Genomic DNA, 20,040 nt, shown 5'->3' on the forward strand with positions numbered 1-20,040 from the left:
TAAAAACCTAGAAAAACATATGCTTAAGCAAGGGAATTTAACTTCATCCTTTATTGGTTAAAGGCATTAGTCTAGTGTGCAATGACTACTAAAGCTTTCCTGGATACATTTCTGGTACACGATGCTAAACATATTGCATCCCTCACACTAAGCGAGGTCGTGTTTTTGTCCCATGATTTCACTAGAATAAGGAAGCCACAAATGCACTAGAACGTATATAGCCTCAACTAAACATTTGAGTTTTCATGCAATCATCAACATAATACTAGCATGAACCCTAATTGCTTTACCAAAATTTTCTAAATTAACCCTACAATTTTAATTCAAAATTTTCAAAATTTAACTAAAATTTTAACTAATTTAACCACCCCCCTACCCCACACTTAATTTATGCAATGTCCCCATTGCATATTACGCATGATAAAAAACATAAAATTAAAGAGAGAATTGGAACAAACTCCCCTGGGATAGTAGTCGCGAGGTTAATCTTCTTCATGTAAAGCTCCAACTTCAGCTAACTTTGGCATGGGAACAGCGCATCCATGCCTTGGGTGTCAAATCTCGTGTGGTTGACAACTCTCAATATGTGGGAAAAAACATCTTGGAAACGCTCGGAAAATGATCTTCAAAAATATAGACAATGCCAGCGTCGAATGGAATCAAATCGTCAACTCAAATATAAAAAGAATAAGTAACTCGCCGAGTTTTATGTGCAGACTCGCCAAGTTGAATCGCTATACTCGCAGAAATCGTGATTTTTTGCTTGGACTCGTCGAGCTAGTATTATGCACTCGACGAGTTCTTGACTCTGATCAGGTCTTTTCATCTTTCTGCCTCAGCTTTAATTTTGTGTTCAAGGAGAGTATCAAGGTAATACAACTCCTCATTTTCTTCAGGGACGAGACTCTTTTTAATCGAATATAAACATCAGACTCGACATATCGCTCAAAATCTTCTAATCTTCTTGTAAACGACTCGACCCCTCACTTTAATTCCCTCACGCTTTAAGAATTCTCTCTAATATCACCCTAGCTTCTAAAAAGATCAAAGAAAAAACCACGTAATAAAAAGGAAAACAAACATCAAAATAAAAATTTCTATATTGTCCCTAAATACTAGAAGTTTAAAAGAAAAAGAAAAGCAAACTCTAATGACGGGTTGCCTTTCGCAAGCGCTTCTTTTTGTGCGAGTCTTGAGCTGGACTCCCAACTTAGTAAACTTCCAATAAACTCAACGCCAATCCATCCGTTGCATTGAATATCTTCTTTGGACCAATTTGAAAAATTTGGCTCTTTTCTTCTAAAATTGGCCAAACAAGCTTGAATACATAAAACCCAAGAATTCTGACAAGGGTTGGGACCGGTTGGATACTAATCAGAAATGGATCACGCTTCAGAACTTTCTCCAAAGTTGGAATCGTCACCCCATGCTTCGAAACACAAACTGAAATTACAGGGGGCCATGTCGTGGTAATGGTCAAACCACAGCTTGGTTCCTATAATTCGGCTTGTTCTTGTTCTTCATCCGACCTCTCTGCTAGCAACCTTTCCAGCTCCTCCAAATCTCTTTCTGGATTAAATTCTTCATCTTGTAACTTTATCTCTTGTGACTCAGATTGCACTTTTGTGTTGGGCAAGATGTTATCTAACCATCTATCAAATTTCTTCAAATCTTCATCTGATCCACACTTCACATCTTCTTACTCAATTTCCTGTATTACTTCCTCAAGAAAAGCATCAAAAGTATCGACATTTGGAAAATACATAATAAATAAAAATTAAAATATATAAAAAATAATCAATAATATAAAAATGATAGCAATTAGCAAATAAAATTAACTATTTGAACCGTTCCCCGGCAACGGCGCCAAAAACTTGATGTGCACAAAAGTACTCACTAATTTTAATATTTATAACCTAACAAACTTTAACTAACTATGCACTTATAGGCAGTGTACCTAGTCAGATTACAGTATAGCTTGGGTAAGTCGGGTGTCGATCACAAGGAACGGTGTTCTAATTAATTTACTTACTATTAAATTAACCTAATTTATTAACAAGTTTAAAAGGGGTTTTACCTGATTTTACAAGATCAGATGAACTTAAATTCAAATTCAATAGATAAAAACACACTCTTGTTTAGTTTGAATCCACTTCTCCCTTATGGCTAGCTAATGATTACGGATTATTAAGTTGGTTTTTTAGTTGTATTAGTAATTTAGTTCTAACTTTACCTATAATTAATTATGATCACAATACACGTTCTCTAGCACAGCTAAGCTTATTTATTCTAATTACTAACTAAGATTGGTCAATCTTAGCTCTAACAATTCAATGTTCACTAAATTATTAGGTAAACAGGTTCATGCAGTTTAATGGTCACTAACCTACACAGAACATGCAATCATGCAAATAGATAAACAAGTAATAACATGCTAGGTTATACAAATCAAACACAAGTAATTTTTACCAACTAAACTTAATCCATAAGCATATAACTATTCATAAGTTCAAAGTTTCATCTAGCTAAACAAGAGTAGCTAGATTCAGCTGCTCATCATGGCAACTAAACCAACACAGCTAAAAATAATGAAAGACATGTTCTTATTTAACTAAAATATAAACCTTTACTTCTTTTGGTGTTGAAAACCCTCTTCCACAACCTTTCTTTCGCTCTTAATCGTCTCCTGGAACTCTTTTCTTCTGCCAAAAGCTTCTCCCTTTTGTAATAATCAGGAGGACTTATATAATCCTCAAAAACCCGCGCCACGTCGTGGCCAGATGCGCCACGTCGTGGGCTTCAAGCAATCCGTATCCTTCAAGGAAATCCTCCGCGTCGCGATGTTTATCTTCTGGAACACCCGTGCCACGTCGTGAACTTCATCGCCACATCGTGAATTGAGTGTTTATCATGAATTTATTATCTTCTTGTCTTTCAAGCCTCCCATGTTCCACATTTTGGCACTTTTGGCCCCTCTCTTCGAAAATCCTTTATATTGACTGAAAATAACAATTTAAAGTCATAAGTATCATTATTCTAAACATATTATCAATTTATTAATAAAAATGTACTTAAATATTGCCTAAAAATAAGTATAAATATGGCAATATCAAACGGCTAGATCTATGATATACAAGCATAAAGTTTGAAGATTTTTACTTTCTGGAGATTCTAGAACCCAAACCAACTTCAGATCTATAGGCCAATCTTCTTCTCCGACTTCTTGGTGCAATGCCTTCACCTCCAAGATCTCAAAATACCCTCCTACTCACACTCTCACAAAAGAACTAGGGTTTGGGACGTTTCTGGAGGATGGAGGCTAAGAGTGATGAGAGAAAATGAACCATAAGGATGTTTATGTAGCTCCCAAACCGGGTTATTACGGTTTCCTTCTCATATTAATACGCACAGCGTACTCCTATTGGTCCCAAAATTACAACTTAGCCTTTGGGTTCTTCAAGCGTTACCCTTCCATCCCCCAGGACTACAAATGACAACTTTTTGGGATGTTACAACTTTCCCCCACTTAAATTTGATTTCTTCCTCGAAATCATTCCTTACTGTCCCTAGTGACCCGACATCCTAAAGGGCACTTCTGCAACCATAGCCTTCGACAACTTTCTAAGGAGACTAAACTCAAAGGGAATATTTTCATTCCAAAGAAGACGATTCTACAATCCCATGCGACACACAACTCTTTACCACCTAAAACTTGCGATCTGGAAACCTAGATGCGATCTGACCCCCTGGCCGACCACTCGAACTATCCATCGCTAGCTCTCTTTCCCTAACTGCTAGCAGACTATTCCTCCCAGAGAACCTGAGGTCCCTACCCTAAATAAAACCATGGGTTACATTCTGCTGAATCCCTGCCCCTAAGACTTACTGTTGGCCCACATGAGGTATCTTGGCCTATTGCATAAAGATGGGCTACCCCAACCTGTTCAAGAATATCGTGCCATCTAATAGACCATCAGAATAAGATGACCACATAATACTGACGATAATCCACCATGTTGTTCCTTGCCTTCCTCCACTTCCATGAAATACAGTCCTGCAAGCGATTACCACCAACAACATACCTACCACTACCGTCCAAACATGTACGGTACTCATATCTAGCGTATACCACCCTTCGGTGGGAATACCAAAATGCCAAGTCCAAATGATCATAGGGTCTGGTCATCCTTGGGATGCAATACCTTAGATTGGAATACCATGACGAATCAATTCAACCATCGTGTTGGAACTCTCAGGGTTTGTTGGCCTATCACCTCAACCCTTCCACTCCTTCTGAGCCTCCGTACCTACGACTTCATGTCGGTCCGCATCGGGTGTTTTGGCCTACTGCATAGAGTAGGACCGCCTCAACCCCTCTTACATAATATGTGTCGTCAAAGACGATCAAGAGAAAAATCTATCCCGAACGCGCCTCTACACATGACAAAATCAGAAAAATCTCTATGCCCACGGCCTATGACTGTAATACCCTTACATGGTCCTTCGTATAGGGCTGGATTGTCTCTGAGCCCACAACACGAGTCTGGTATGTCCACTTCGACCCTTAACTCATGACTAGAATGCTCCTGATAACTTATCGATACTATTGTCGTCACCACAGTTGTCCCAACGCTCCACCCAGGAGATTCACACCTCCTCCACTGCCCAAAAGGGCCTAATCAAAGTCCTTCCCAACACCAACAAGCGTCACAGTACTAAAACCTCATTCCATAATATCCACTTTGTAGAACAAATTGCTACACCATATCATATATATACTCGGAACCTGATCATCTAACTATCTAAACCCACACAATGTCTTCGGCATATTCCATCAACATGTTCAAAACTAGGGGACAGACCTATCGATTGTTGTAGCATAGCAGCACACATAGATCTACAACACATACAGAGTCTTCAGCATGACTGGACCACCTCCCAAGACCTTCAGTTGATCTGGACCATTCTCAGAACCTTCAGCATGTCTGGACCGCCCTCCCTGGGCCTTCATCCTGTATGGACCGTTCTCCGAGCCTGCGGCCTGACTGGTACGCCTCACTGGCCTTCAGTCTATCCATATCGCTCTGAACTGTTGAGCATCTCCTTGGACCACTTATCCCGGTGATTCTTCCTATGAAGACTATTCTCACCCTCTTGGGGTTCCGAACTCCTGATCCACTCTGCAGACTCAATCCCCAGTCTAACCCTAGGCCTCATGTTGATCGTCCACTCTCTCAAAATTATGTGGTTTGATCCCTGGCCCGCGTATCTACCACATATGCTAAAAAACTCCGCATACGTGTGCTGAAGGTACTGCCGACCCCTGGCAGCTAACAAGCCCTCAATACTTGATGCTCCATTTGAGAATTTCCCATTCTCCCCCACTTGGGACACTAACCACCACCTATTGGTGGTAAAACCAAAAACAAATCAACCTCCGCTACTAGGAGTTATCATCGTAACTATGGATCGATTAATCCTGGAGTGAAAAACCTCTGCACACAACTTTCCCAACATGTATCAATCGAACTTCAAAAGAACCCGAATCCCAACTAAACACTTTCGCATCTCCGATTCACAGCTAGTAGCCCTGTAATAGCGATCCTATATCCTAACCTCCCGATAACCAACACCCTTGGATACTATCCGTCTACAACCCTTGATACTCAATTCCTCAAACCCTCCTATGACCATATGCAGAATGGAATGGAAATTTCACAATATAATCATAAACAATAAGATAAGAGATGGAAACATACGAACAGCTGCATTTGGCACTGTCCTGGCCTCCTTTGTTGTAAGCTAGAAGGCATGTCCTTGAGCCCTCGGAGGCTCTGCTATACCTTAAACCCCGTCAGTAATCCTCAATGTAGTCGACGCTGGCGCCTGCAACGGCCTAGCAAGTAGCTGTGGACAGTTGGTCTTCACATAACCAACCTGATGCCAGTAATAACAAATCCTCATGTCCTGAAACGGGGCTAACTAGCAACAATCTCTCACATAATTCCCCTCCTTTCCGCACTTGCGGCACGCACCACCGGAGCTAAAAACTCCGGTATGACCCTTCACGCACTTCGCATAAGTGCGGCTGCTCTTTTCTCCAACCCTAGAATCATAGGTCTTGGATCGCTTCGGTGCCAGCTGAGACTGCATCGGGGCCTGCCTCTGCTCTCTCAACTGTAACTCAATCTCCAGCTCACACCGCCTAGCGGCATCCTGTAAATCTAGCAACATATCACATCGCTGGGTGCAACAAATTGTCTAATGTCAGTCTTGAGCATGCTCAGATAACGTGTCATCTGAGCCTAATCAGAAGCAAACACCGGGCAAAACATCGCCTCTCCGTGAACATATGGGTGATCTCCGTCACCGACTCCGTACCCTATCTCAACTCCAAAAACTCCTAAGCTAGCCGCTCACGCTCGACCCGAAGAATGTAGCGGGAGCGAAATATCTCCTTAAACCGATCCCAAGAAACTGCAACTCTCTGCTCATTTGAATAAGACCCCGTCATCAACCTCCACCAATCCTTCGCCCCGGACCCCAGTATGTTCAGGGCACACCTAACCTTCTGGTTTGTCGGGCAAGAACATGTGAAAAATCATTCCTCGGTGTCCGATAGCCACCTCATGGCTATGATAGGGTCCTGAATCCCATCGAAAATCATGGGCTTCGTATTATCGAAGTCCCGATACTGAAAAGCCTGACTGGCTCTTACCCCTACCGCTAATATAGCTGCAGTAGTTGTTGCAGCAGCCGCCTCCGCAAGGGATGCATAGCGCTTGTCAAAGTACTCAACCATGGCGGTCTTGATAGATCAAAACATCTCTAGTAGCAGTGATCGAAACATAGCGGCAACATCATCATGCAGGATCTCTCAAATCCTGGCATCTAGCTCCTCTGTCCCCATCTGTACCATAGTCTCGGGTGCTGTTGGCCCCTCCTGGCCTCCATCTACTGATCCTGATCCTGACCCGGATCCAGTCACCAAGCGTCTCGTAACCACCATTCTAAAAACATACCGAGAAGATATCAAATAATCCGCATAATAACAGGGGACCAACTTCTAACTAAACCCAAGGATGTTGTGATTTCCTTGCTACGCGTATGGGTCCTGTGCTTTCAGTAGTACGGGCCCATACTACCTTCCACACCTACCCATATTTGCCTCAAGTGTCACCACAACACCCTAACAATATACATAACTATATCGAGCGCTCAATCCTCACTCCTAGAGGAACTAATATTTCATAACTGGCCTCCCGGCCTCCCACTACCAACCCATCCTTGAAACTTCCACCAACCCTGCAACACTAATTTATGCTAGCCATACATAACGTGGGACCCTATAGACTTTCGAATATCTGATCCTACCCTAAGCCCTTCATCATACAAGAACAGGAAATAAAGCCAAACCAAACATTCTCACGCTATAAGATATTAGTTATGTACGACTGTGATACATACACGAGCGACTACAATAATGATGTCAATTTCATATAAAGGAATCCCTAGGCTAGCAGGCGTCATGTAATCAGGCAATTCTATCATGCAATTCTTGAATATCCCTAGCCTAGTATTAGCATGTTGTTCTAGCATATCACATAACCAAATAACTGTATGGTATTTTGGGGTCTACTTCACATCCTCTTTTACTTATTTCGAAAACCATTTTAGAAATCATTTTCAAAATATTTTCTCGATTTAAGACTGGATTCACACAAATGTTCCTCCAATTCACTCAAACCAAGGCTCTGATACCAACTTGTAACATCCATAAAATTCACACCAAATTAAAAACTTTTTCAACCAATTAAAAACCATTAAGCTATTACAATTTGTTTTCAAAATAGTTTCCTATCAGAGTTCCCAGAAATCATAGTCATAATTCAAGGAAGTGTACGGTCACGCCTTCGCTTTTCTGCAGTCATCCACTGCACCTGAAACAATAATCGATAAATGTAAGCTTGAAGGCTTAGTGAGTTACCCCCAAAATACCAACCTCATATCACCATAATCATAACATATCATATAAACCAATACAGAACAGCCATGTATCTCGAGTCTATAGTGCGACTGGTCTGCCCGCACCGGCCCTTCAGTCCACCTGGTCCACTCTCTGAGTCTACAGTATGACTGGACCGCCCGCACTGGGCCTTCAGTCTATATGCCCTATTCTTCGAGCCTCGGCACGTCTAGACCGCCCTTTCGGGGCCTTTAGCCTATCCGGACCGTTGATCGAGCCTTCGGCCTGACTATGTGCCCTCTCGGGTCTGCAGTCTATCTAGTCCGCCGTGGGTATGTTGGTCTACAGCACAAAGAAGGACCCGCCTAAACCCATCCCCTGATTAAACAACCATGTGCACATATAACAGATAATCACATAACAGTCTATAGACGGATAAACCGATCTAACAGATCACATAGCATAGCAACATCCTATAACTAGGATACCGACGTAACCGGTCACTAACATAGCATCATCCTATATACCAAGATACCAACCTAAACCAGATCACTAGACATAATATCGTCCTAATTACCAGGACGCTGATCTAACAGATCTATAAGCATATCAAACAAATACTAGTATACAATCTGAGAAAAGGGTCGGCCTTGGTGCCTTAGATCCTGTTGATATAGTGAGGATAACTCACCTCGCAATGCCGATATGAACTAAAGAATCAAAATCCCGAATCACTGTCTCATCAAAAATCTCGAACTGTCCAACAAAACGAATGAGAAGTCAATAAATTGGAACATTAATCTTGACAAAGAATCCCTCATATAATAATATTCCAATTTTCCTTTCCTCTAAATTGGGCCAAGGCCCAATACCAATTCCACGATCCACAAGTCCTCATTGACAAGGCCCATCGTTGGCCCAATTTTCAAATTGAGCCCAACTACGTAATTGGGACTAAGTCCAAGATTCATTACCAAAACTTGGCTCAAAACACCATATCCATAAAGTCTAGCAAAGGCCTAAGTCCAACTAGTCCTTAAACAGCTGTTGAAACATGAAAGTGACCCTTTTGAACTTATCTACCGCAATGGTTCAGTACCCGCAGCCTATTCAGCATCGGAGTTAATTTCTACAACTAAGACCGTAACCATTCTGATCAGCAACATCCGAAGTCTTCAAGTCTTACTTATCCGTAGTCTTAATTATTTCTTTTACTATGTAATTCACTCTATTGTCCAGCATGTCTTGCACGACTGCTCATAGAGTTGTTCTTTTCTAAACTCTATAAATAGAGACTCTTTCCTATGTATTATGCACTGGTGATACTTGTGTACTTGTGATATGTGAAAATTCTTAACTTCTTAATACACAAGATTTCTCTTCTTTCTTATCTTCATCAGTTATCTCTCTTATCTTTATCACACTCAAATTACTACTGGAACATAATCTCTCTTCGGAGCAAGTCTTCTAGACTTAATCACTAAACTTGATCTCGCTTACTAACTTGGAGTGACTGCATTCCTTGTTATGAATCAGTTTAAGTGTATTCTTGATATAACTTTTGTCATTTATCTTTCTTTACTTTCCGCAACTAACTATCTAACTATCTAACTTTATTATTGTTGAGCTTTTAGATCCTTAGAGATTAACTATTCCGCAATTAACTTGTTCTAACGTTTGTTCAAGTGTGTCTCCAAGTTTTTCTCTCAACAATTGGTATCAGAGCCAAATTGGTTGCTTTTTGGATATCGGAACTCTGATTTTCCCATTAAGCTTTCTATACCACTAAAGCTCATTTTTCAAAAAAAAAATGGAACAATCGTTATCTCTGAATGTCTGCAATAGTGTTGGTGGTTCTAACCGAGCCCCAATACTAGTAGCAAATGAATATCATCACTGGTCACAAAGAATGGAGAGGTATTTAAGAAGATTGGGTAGAGATGTATGGAGATCCGTGGAAGAAGGACCACATGTTCCAGTTCTCACACCAATCCAAACTAACGGTGCTGCAACCAGACTAGGAGGAGGTCAACCAACTATGAGCCGTCCTACCAAAGATGATCTCGATAAAATGGAAAATGATGTTGTTGCTTTTTATGAAATTTCATGTGGTGTTGCTCCTGACAACTTTGATATTATCATAAACTGCAAGTCAGCCAAAGAGATCTGGGATGTACTCAAAAACTTGTACGAAGGCTCAGAACAAGCACAAGATAAGAAGCTCGCAACCGCACTCAACGACTTCAACAACTTCAAGGCTCATGCTGGTGAAAGTTTGGAAGACTCCTTCAAAAGATTCAACCTAATAGTCACAAAGTTATCAAATGCTGGTACCATTCACAGCAACCATGAAACCAATCTCCAGTTCCTTAATGGTTTAGGCAGACATTGGACCACGGCCAAAATGATAGTCCAAGGTGACAGAAACATTCACTCTTTATCACTCTACAAACTTTATGGAGAACTTCAAGCACAAGAATCCACTGTACTCAAAGACTGTGCTGACTTCGGAGGACCACTTGCTCTCATAGCACAAGCTCCACCGCAGTCACCTTACTCTTCATCGTATGACACCCCACCACAGTCATACGAAGTAGATTCTGAGTATGATGATGAAAAAGAGTTTCAGAAGGCTATTGCTCTAGTTAGCCAACAGTTCAACCGCATACCACCTTCCTCTTTTCGCAAGAATCAACAATTCAACAAACCACCATTCAACCGTAACTTCGGTCCTCAGAACAACAACTCTCGGTATTCTAAAGTCTCTCAGAACAATCAACCCAAGGAGGTACCGCAGTCTCCTCAAAACAATGACTCTGATACTCAATCAGAAGACAAGGCTGATGTTGTAATTTGTCACAAATGCAACAAAGAAAATCACTTCGCAAAAGACTGTAAGGCCAACGTATTCAAGGACAGAGCATTCTATCTCAGAATGGCTCAAGATTTAGAAGAAAAAGAAAAAGCAAGGGCATATGTGGCTCAAGTGAAGTGAGACCATCAAGTTTGGTCATCGGGAGATGAAGAAGAGACCATCAGCAATGTTACAAGAAAAGGAAAAATCTGCATGCTGGCTACTACGGATGATGATGGGTCAGCAATGTTGAACAAAAACTACTGCTACATGGCGAAAGATGGGACCCTAAGCATCGTTGAACAGGTAAAACTCATGATCCGAACTTTAAATTATAGCATGCATGATTGTCAACCCTACATAGATGATCTCAATGACACTTGTGATGCCGTCCTTTCAGACTATAACAAAGCTTTAGATGAGAAGAACATAGCGTCCCAAGAGATGTTCCACATGAGAGGAAGACTGGATAACAAGAGACTTAAGATGGCAATGCTAGAAAGAGATCAAGAGTTAGAGAAAGATGCTAGAATGTTAAGTGAAACTCAATTAGAAATAGCCTTGAATCAAAAAGATTTAGCTCAGAAAGAAATTGTACGCTTGAATATTTTAATTGAAAAATTGTTTCATGAAACCGAGGCTATTGAAAATTTGGTAAACAATGGAACCGTAGACAATACATATAATTGGGGTTGGTCTAATGGATATCCTACCGCAATGGATTCCTCACCCCGGTTCAACAAAGACAGAGTGTATGTCCCTCCTGATAGAGAATTTCATTTCCCTGTCAATGACAAGACTTTTCCCAAGGATATCAAAACTCACTTTGGTAGATTACACAATTTGAGCAACAATTGTGTCATTGAGGAAATTGTGCCTGAGAATTCTAGTCACATACGTGATCAAATTCCCATCAGTGGCACAACTCACTCCAATTCTCAACCTTCATCCGAAGTTGATGAAGAAATTGTCGTTGATGGCCCCGAAGTTTCAGAGGACTCTCCATCCTTGTCCTCAGACTGAAATCAACTGCCCCAGAAATGTCCCACCGCAGTCTCATCTAAAACCTACTCTGAAATAGTCAAGTCATCTTCACCACAGCTAAAAAACATTGACTGCAACTCTTTAGTTCAAGGAACTACAACTCTTCAATCGATTTTTCACAAATTGCCTACAGAAAATTTTGAGGTAGGCCAATGTTCTCAAATTCCAGAACCTTCAAGTTCTGATGATTCTAGCCCACGTTTTCAAAACATTCCAAAAGGTTCCAAGAAACCGCAGTTGAATAACAATGACTGCGGTTCACCAAAATTCTTGGCAAAAAGAGCTTTCAAAGAGGAAATCGGATTTCAAAACAAAGGCAGACAAAGTTTTTCAAAAAATAGAAAACATGTAAGAATTTCTAAATTCAGGAGTCCAGAAAAATTTGTTCTCACAAATTACATTTCAAAAAATTCTTCTTTCATGAAAACAAACAAAAAGAAAAGTTCAGTTTCAAAAGTCACCTCTGCTACTTCTGACACAACCCAAAAAGCTGTCAAACCTTTCAGAAACTATGTTTTTCAGATCTACTCTCCAACTGACCCAAAATGGAAAGGAGTTTTACCCACTCCAACACTTTTAAGATCAAATCAAAACAAATGGAAAGGAATTTTATCAAATCCACCTAGAGCAAACCAAAGATTTACACGAACGGTACCTCGTTCAAAACAAACTTTTCAAAACTCAAACGTCAAATCTCTCAAAAGTTACCCACCTCGGACTAATTTCAAGTCCAACACACCCCATAAACTGCTGACCAAGCACAATGTCAGATTCAATGACAAACCTTTTTTTTTTTGCAAATGTCAGTGCAGTTGTCAAAGGTTTTTATCTCATGTCAAGTCAAATCAAAGACATAAATCTCACACTTTTTAGAAACCTCGTAACAATCCAAATCTGAATAAACACCCAGGACTCGGTTTGAACAATGACAAAAGACCTGTCCATGCAACCTCGGACCATGCATCATTCATGAATACATCAATCATCCCTGGCTCCAAACTTGTTTGGATGCCAAAACTAACCGTTTAAATCTCAGGATTTGTGCAAGGAGGAACAAGAAGAAGAATGGTTAATTGACAGTGCCTGCTCCTTGCACATGACCGGAAGTTTAGATTACCTTCGGGATTTCAGGCCTATATGCAATGGTGGAAATGTCACATTTGGCAACAATGCAAACGGTGTCATCCGAGGTTATGGTGTTCTCACTACGGGGAACTTTTCTATTCAGAAAGTTGCATATGTAGAAGGTCTTAAACACAATCTTATCAGTGTTGGCCAACTATGTAAGGTAGGACATTGTGTTGAATTTGACAATCAATTTTGTTACATAATGACGAATGATCGTAGCACCTGGTTAATCAAGTCACACTGCGAAGGCACGATGTACCCTCTTGATGTTTCTCTTATCATTGGCAAACCGCAGTTGTGTTTTTTGTCCAAAGTTGTATCCTAAGTCTGCTGGCTATGGCACCGCAAGCTTGCTCATCTCAATTTTTCTACATCAACAATCTTGTCACAGGAGAACTGGTCCGTGGTCTTCCTATTCTCAAATTCAGCAACGAAACTCTTTGCCCAGCATGCGAATGCGGTAAGCAATCCAAAGCAAGTCACCCTCTGATAATGGATTCTTCTATCTCTGAACCACTGGAGCTACTACACATTGATCTTTGCGGTCCCTCAACCGTAGCCAGTCTTCACCACAAAAAATATATACTGGTTATTGTTGATGACTATACACGCTTCACATGGGTCTTCTTTCTTAGACTCAAATCAAAGACATCGCTGAGCTTCATTAACTTCATCAAAGAAATCGAACATCAAATCAAGCTTCCAGTCAAACGCATCCGCAGTGATACTGGAACTGAGTTCACTAATCATCTTCTGACCAGTTTCCTAGTTTCCAAAGGCATCTCTCACAATTTTTCAGTACCCTATACACCGCAACAAAATGGCGTAGTAGAGAGAAGAAATCGCACACTTGTTGAAGCAGCCAGATCCATGCTAAACTTCGCCCCACTTCCTCTCTATTTCTGGGCTGAAGCAGTAGCAACCGCATGCTTTGTTCAAAATCGAAGTATTGTGTGCAAGCATCTCAATAAAACGCCATATGAAGGGCTCAACAATCGCAAACCCAATGTTCGCTTCTTTCATATCTTTGGATGTAGATGCTTCGTGATCAACAACAGAGATCAACTCAATAAGTTTGCATCGAAGTCTGACGAAGGTATCTTCCTTGGTTATTCCACTAACAAGGTTGCATATCAAGTGCTCATCAGAAGAACAAGGTTGATCATTGAAAGCTTTGATGTTAAATTTGATGACTCTCACATCCGCAGTGCACCTCCATCCACCGAAACAACTGCAATCATGGAAAGTGACATTCCAACCAATTCTTGACCTCTAAATCTAGTTGAAATCAACTATGATGACCTGTTTCATCCCATTGAAACGGCGAAACTATCTGAAGTCCTAGTGTCATCCGCAGCTCAACAACAACATGCCGACGTATCTGGACCTTCTCTATCTGAAGTAGTATCTCTCAATACTTCCACTTCTCCGGTTGAGGGGGAAAGCTCTACTCCAGATATTGCTACAACCGTTGAGGTTCCAGTACCTGATGTTGTTTTCATTCCTACCCGAAGTGAAGTCTCACCATCAATCGAACCTTCGGATGACTCAGATGAGGAACTCATAGAAAATATTGACACTAGATCCGATCCTAGAATTGTCACTCTTTCATCTGCATTCCAGGGGGGAACCTTATCAGGTTCCAGAGGAACTCTCATCCGCAATCCAGGGGGAACCTCGATCTCTGCCAATTCTTCAAGAAAACCATGCTCTAATAGATCAAGATGTTTCAGCAGGATGTTCTCAAGTCCAGGGGGAACTGCCTTCCCCAACCGCAGATTCCTTTGATATCCAAGACATTCCTTCTACCGCAGCTGCTGATCATCTAATGCCACGTCTTCATGTATGGACAAAAGACCATCCACCAGGTCAAATTATCGGCAATCCATCAGCAGGTATCTAGACTCGGTCTTCCAAACACTTATCTGACCATTGTCATTATGCAGCATTTATGTCTTCAGTTGAACCTCGAACTATCAAAGAAGCTCTGCTTGAACCAGACTGGATAGTTGCAATGCAAGAAGAATTAGAAGAATTTGAAAGAAACAAAGTATGGCAACTTGTTCCTCCTCCACAAGGTCATACTATTGTCGGTACAAGATGGGTTTTCAAGAACAAGCTAGATGAATCTGGTTCAGTCATCCGAAACAAGGCAAGACTGGTTGCCAAGGGCTATAGTCAACTAGAAGGCATTGAAAAGGAATAAGTGTTGTGGTCTTTGATTCTGTAGAGTTGTACTAGGGAGTGGCTATAGTCTTATCTCTATTATCATATAATATTTTGAGATTAAAGCCAAGTTAACTCAAGGCATGACAGGTACATTCTCAACTATGGTACAAAACAGGGTAATTGGGTTGGATCTTTTCATGTTTGTTTTTAATTTCATTCATTAAGTTTCAAATAGTTTTAACTTTAATTTCTTTTCTTCTATTTTATTTTATTTTCTACGGTTTAAATTCCTTGTTCTTTCTTGAGGACAAGAAAGGTTCAAGCTTGGGGAGATTTGTTAGGTGCATTTCATGCATTCATTTTGTAGTTTTAGTTCATAAAAGTGCATTGCATTTAGGTTTAAACTCATGCATTTTGCATATTTTTCGGGATTTTTCATGATGTAATTCCATTCACACACTTTTATGATGTTTCAGGGACTTTTTGAAGGTTGGAAATCGCTGGAGGAAGATTAAAAGAACTGGAGACAGAGTTACAGAAGTTTTGGAGCACAGAAGAAGGAGAATGTAGAATTCAGCTTTTCAGAGGTTTACACGGCCGTGTAAACTTATGCCTTCCATTTACACGGGCCGTGTAAATGTACATGCAAGGGCAGTCTACTTCGATGATCTTGAAAGATTAAGCATTCTACTTCTATTGTTTACACGACCGTGTAAATGGCACCCTATAATTTACACAGCCCGTGTAAACGTCTCGACAGTTTTAAAGTGGTTTTGTTTTCTTATAATGGAGACAATTAGTTTTGTGGGAGGTTAGGTCGGATTTTAGGGAGAAAGGAAGGCGATTTTCAGAACTTTGGCAAGTAGATTAACACTTGGAAACACTTTAATTTCCTTTTTGTAAGTCAATTTGAAGTTTAAACTTGTTTGATTTGTAGTTCAACCTAGACATGTGTAGTTGATTTCATTATCATTTCCGAATCTGAATTCTTAAGTATGTGTTGTTAGGTTGTAACTTGAATTTGACTTATGTTTAACATCTAGTAATCTTTGATTTGATCTTAATCATGTGTTTGGTTGGTTCTCTTTTTCACTTGATCAATGAATTAGGGTTCTAGTTAATCTAGTTAATCAAATTATGAAATTCGTATATGTTTTATGATTTGATGTTAGTAACACACACTTACTTGGTTGTAATTAGATCAAAATTAGTGCAATCAAAGATTAAATGTTTATATTCCCAAGCTTAAGAGGAATGTTAAACATTGTTGGTAATTAGTGCAAGAACTTAATGTCATTTAATGATTTGATGCAAGAGTTTATTTAAATTAAATCAATTAAATGAAGTTTTATTTGAAGAGGTTGTTTTGAATAAAATATTTTTGCCAATTTGGATATTAGAGTTTATTAATATCCAACTTACCAACCTAGATTGAACATGAGTTATAATCATGTTAAATCTTTCAACATAATACATGTATAAGAATCAGAATCGGAAATGTACTTCTTTTATTGCGTTTTTTTTATCAATCTTTCTTATTTATGAAGTTTAGTTCAAGCTCAAACACAATCCCCCATTTTAATATTATCTGTATTATGTGTGAAAATATGGCAAGATAAGAAGTCCTGTATTCCTGTGGACCGACCCTGCTTACTCTATACTATTTTTAGTGTTAGAAATAGCAGTGATTTGAGTTTTATTAATATTATTTTATCCCATCATTTGTTGTTTTGACCACCAGATAAATTTCAATATTTATGATGCTATGAGATATACAAGTGATATTTCATCTTTGAATTTTGTGGATGTCATTGAACTATTGACAGAGGAGTGTTTTAATTTGTCTAATCTTGATGTGTTAGCTCTCATTTTAGACAGGAATCTTCAAAAGGAAAGAGTGGAAAAACATGCCAATCAATTTACAATTGATAAAGAGATTATGGAGGTTGTGTCTTGCATGGATGAGAAGAAGAAAATGAGGTTTGATGTTCCAAAGCTGAAAATACCAATATCTAATGAGAAACTTGTTCCTTCTATTGTGCAGGCACCGGAATTGGAGCTAAAAACTTTACCCGAGCATCTCAAGTATGCATATCTTGGAGACAAGGAAACTTTGCCAGTGATCATTTCCACCAAGTTGTCAACAAAAGAAGAGGAAGAACTTGTCACCACTTTGAAGGAATATAAGGAAGCAATTGGGTGGACTATAGCCGACATCAAAGGGCTAAGTCCTTTTCTTTGCATGCACAAAATCCTTATGGAAGAAGATTACAAGCCTTCCCGAGAAGCTCAAAGGCGTCTGAATCCTCCAATGATGGAGGTTGTGAAAAAAGAGATTTTGAAGTTGTTGAACGCGGGAATGATTTACCCTATATCAGATAGTAAGTGGGTAAGTCCGGTCCAAGTTGTGCCAAAGAAGACAGGTATTACCGTTACAAAGAATGACCAAGGTGAGTTAGTCCCCACCCGTGTGCAAAACGGGTGGAGAGTTTGCATTGATTATAGACGGCTGAATTCCTCAACCCGGAAAGACCATTTCCCACTTCCCTTCATTGATCAAATGTTGGAAAGGTTAGCGGGAAAAACACATTATTGTTGCTTGGATGGATATTCCGGTTTCCATCAAATACCCGTTGCACCTGAGGACCAAGAAAAAACTACTTTCACATGTCCCTTCGGAACATTTCATATAGGCGAATGCCTTTTGGGCTTTGCAATGGTCCAGCCACTTTTCAAAGGTGCATGGTAAGTATTTTTTCGGAATTTGTTGAGGAAATCATTGAAGTTTTTATGGACGATTTCACAGTTTATGGTAATTCTTTTCATGAGTGTTTGGGTAATTTGAAAAAGATTTTGCAAAGATGTATTGAGACCAATCTTGTTTTGAATTATGAAAAGTGTCACTTTATGGTTGACAAAGGTCTCATACTAGGTCATATTGTGTCTTCTAAGGGTTTACAAGTGGATAAAGCAAAAATAAATGTCATAAAATCTTTACCTTATCCCACTTGTGTTCGTGAGGTGCGCTCATTTCTTGGTCATGCAGGATTTTATAGAAGGTTTATCAAAGATTTTTCCAAGATATCTCGTCCCATGTGTGAGCTCCTACAAAAAGATGCAGAATTCGAGTTTTCCAAACAGTGCAAGCAAGCTTTTGATCAGTTGAAAGAGTTGTTGATAACAGCACCAATACTTCAATCACCAGATTGGAGTTTGCCTTTTGAAATCATGTGTGATGCCAGTAATCATGCAGTTGGTGCAGTGTTAGGGCAAAGAAAAGACTGTGTTCCTAATGTCATTTACTATGCCTCAAAAACACTTGATAGTGCACTAGCTAACTATTCAACAACTGAAAAAGAATTGTTATCTATTGTCTTTGCTTTAGACAAATTTCGTCAATATCTGCTAGGTTCTAAAGTCATTGTTTATTCTGATCATGCAGCTATTAGGTATTTACTTGCAAAGAAGGATTCGAAGCCTAGACTCATTCGATGGGTATTACTTTTGCAAGAGTTTGACATTGAAATCAAAGACAAGAGCGGAAAGTCAAATCTTGTAGCTGATCATCTTAGCAGGATTGTTCCTCCCGATGACTCAACTCCCATTCATGATGCATTTCCCGATGAAAACTTGTTTTCAGCAAAAGTTGCCTCGTGGTATGCCGATATTATGAATTACATTGTCACAAATCAATTTCCACCAGATTTGACTCGATGGCAAAAAGACAAGATCAAGAAAGAAGCCAAGAGGTATGTTTGGGATGAGCCATATTTGTGGAAATATTGTGCTGACCAAATGATTAGACGATGTGTGGATCAATATGAGGTATCTTCTATCTTAACATTTTGTCACTCTTATGCTTATGGAGGACATTTTGGTCCTCAAAGGACTGCAAGAAAAGTCTTAGAGAGTGGATTTTACTGGCCAAGTATTTTCCATAACTCTTATGTTTTTTGTTCAAGCTGTGATAAATGTCAACGAATGGGCTCTTTAAGCTCAAAGAATCAAATGCCCCTAAACCCCATATTAGTTTGTGAAATTTTTGATGTTTGGGGCATTGATTTTATGGGACCTTTTCCATCATCTTCGGGTTTTATTTATATTCTTTTGGCTGTGGACTATGTTTCCAAGTGGGTGGAAGCAAAGGCTACCCGTACTAACGATTCAAAAGTTGTGATAGATTTCTTGAAGGCTAACATTTTTTCTAGATTTGGTGTTCCAAAGGCCTTGATTAGTGATCGTGGTACACATTTTTGTAATCGTATACTCGGGAGTGTTTTGAAGAAATATGGTGTCACTCATAAAGTTTCCACATCATACCACCCACAAACAAATGGACAAGATGAGGTGAGCAATCGACAAATCAAGGGCATTTTGGAGAAAACCGTTAATACAACAAGGAAAGATTGGAGTACACGCCTTGATGATGATTTGTGGGCGTACCGAACTGCATACAAAACTCCAATCGGAATGTCTCCATATCGTATCGTTTTTGGAAAGCCGTGTCGATTACCCGTTGAGTTGGAACAGAGGGCCTATTGGGCGATCAAACAGTTCAACATGGATTTAAGTGAATCGGGAAAGAAGAGGAAGCTAGACATACAAGAACTTGAGGAAATCCGCAATGAAGCGTATGAGAATGAGGTTCTTTATAAGGAAAAGACCAGAGCATTCCATGACAAGATGATTACACGCAAGGTATTTCACAAAGGTCAAAAGGTACTACTTTACCATTCGCGTTTTAAATTGATTCCTGGTAAATTAAGGTCCCGTTGGGTGGGACCATTTGTTGTCACTAATGTTTTTGAGCATGGTGCAATAGAAATCACAAGTGAGAAAACCAGTAAGATTTTTAAGGTAAATGGTCACCGTTTGAAGC

Source organism: Lactuca sativa, chromosome 2 (genome assembly GCF_002870075.4).
Source record: "Lactuca sativa cultivar Salinas chromosome 2, Lsat_Salinas_v11, whole genome shotgun sequence".
Classification (NCBI taxonomy): domain Eukaryota; kingdom Viridiplantae; phylum Streptophyta; class Magnoliopsida; order Asterales; family Asteraceae; genus Lactuca; species Lactuca sativa.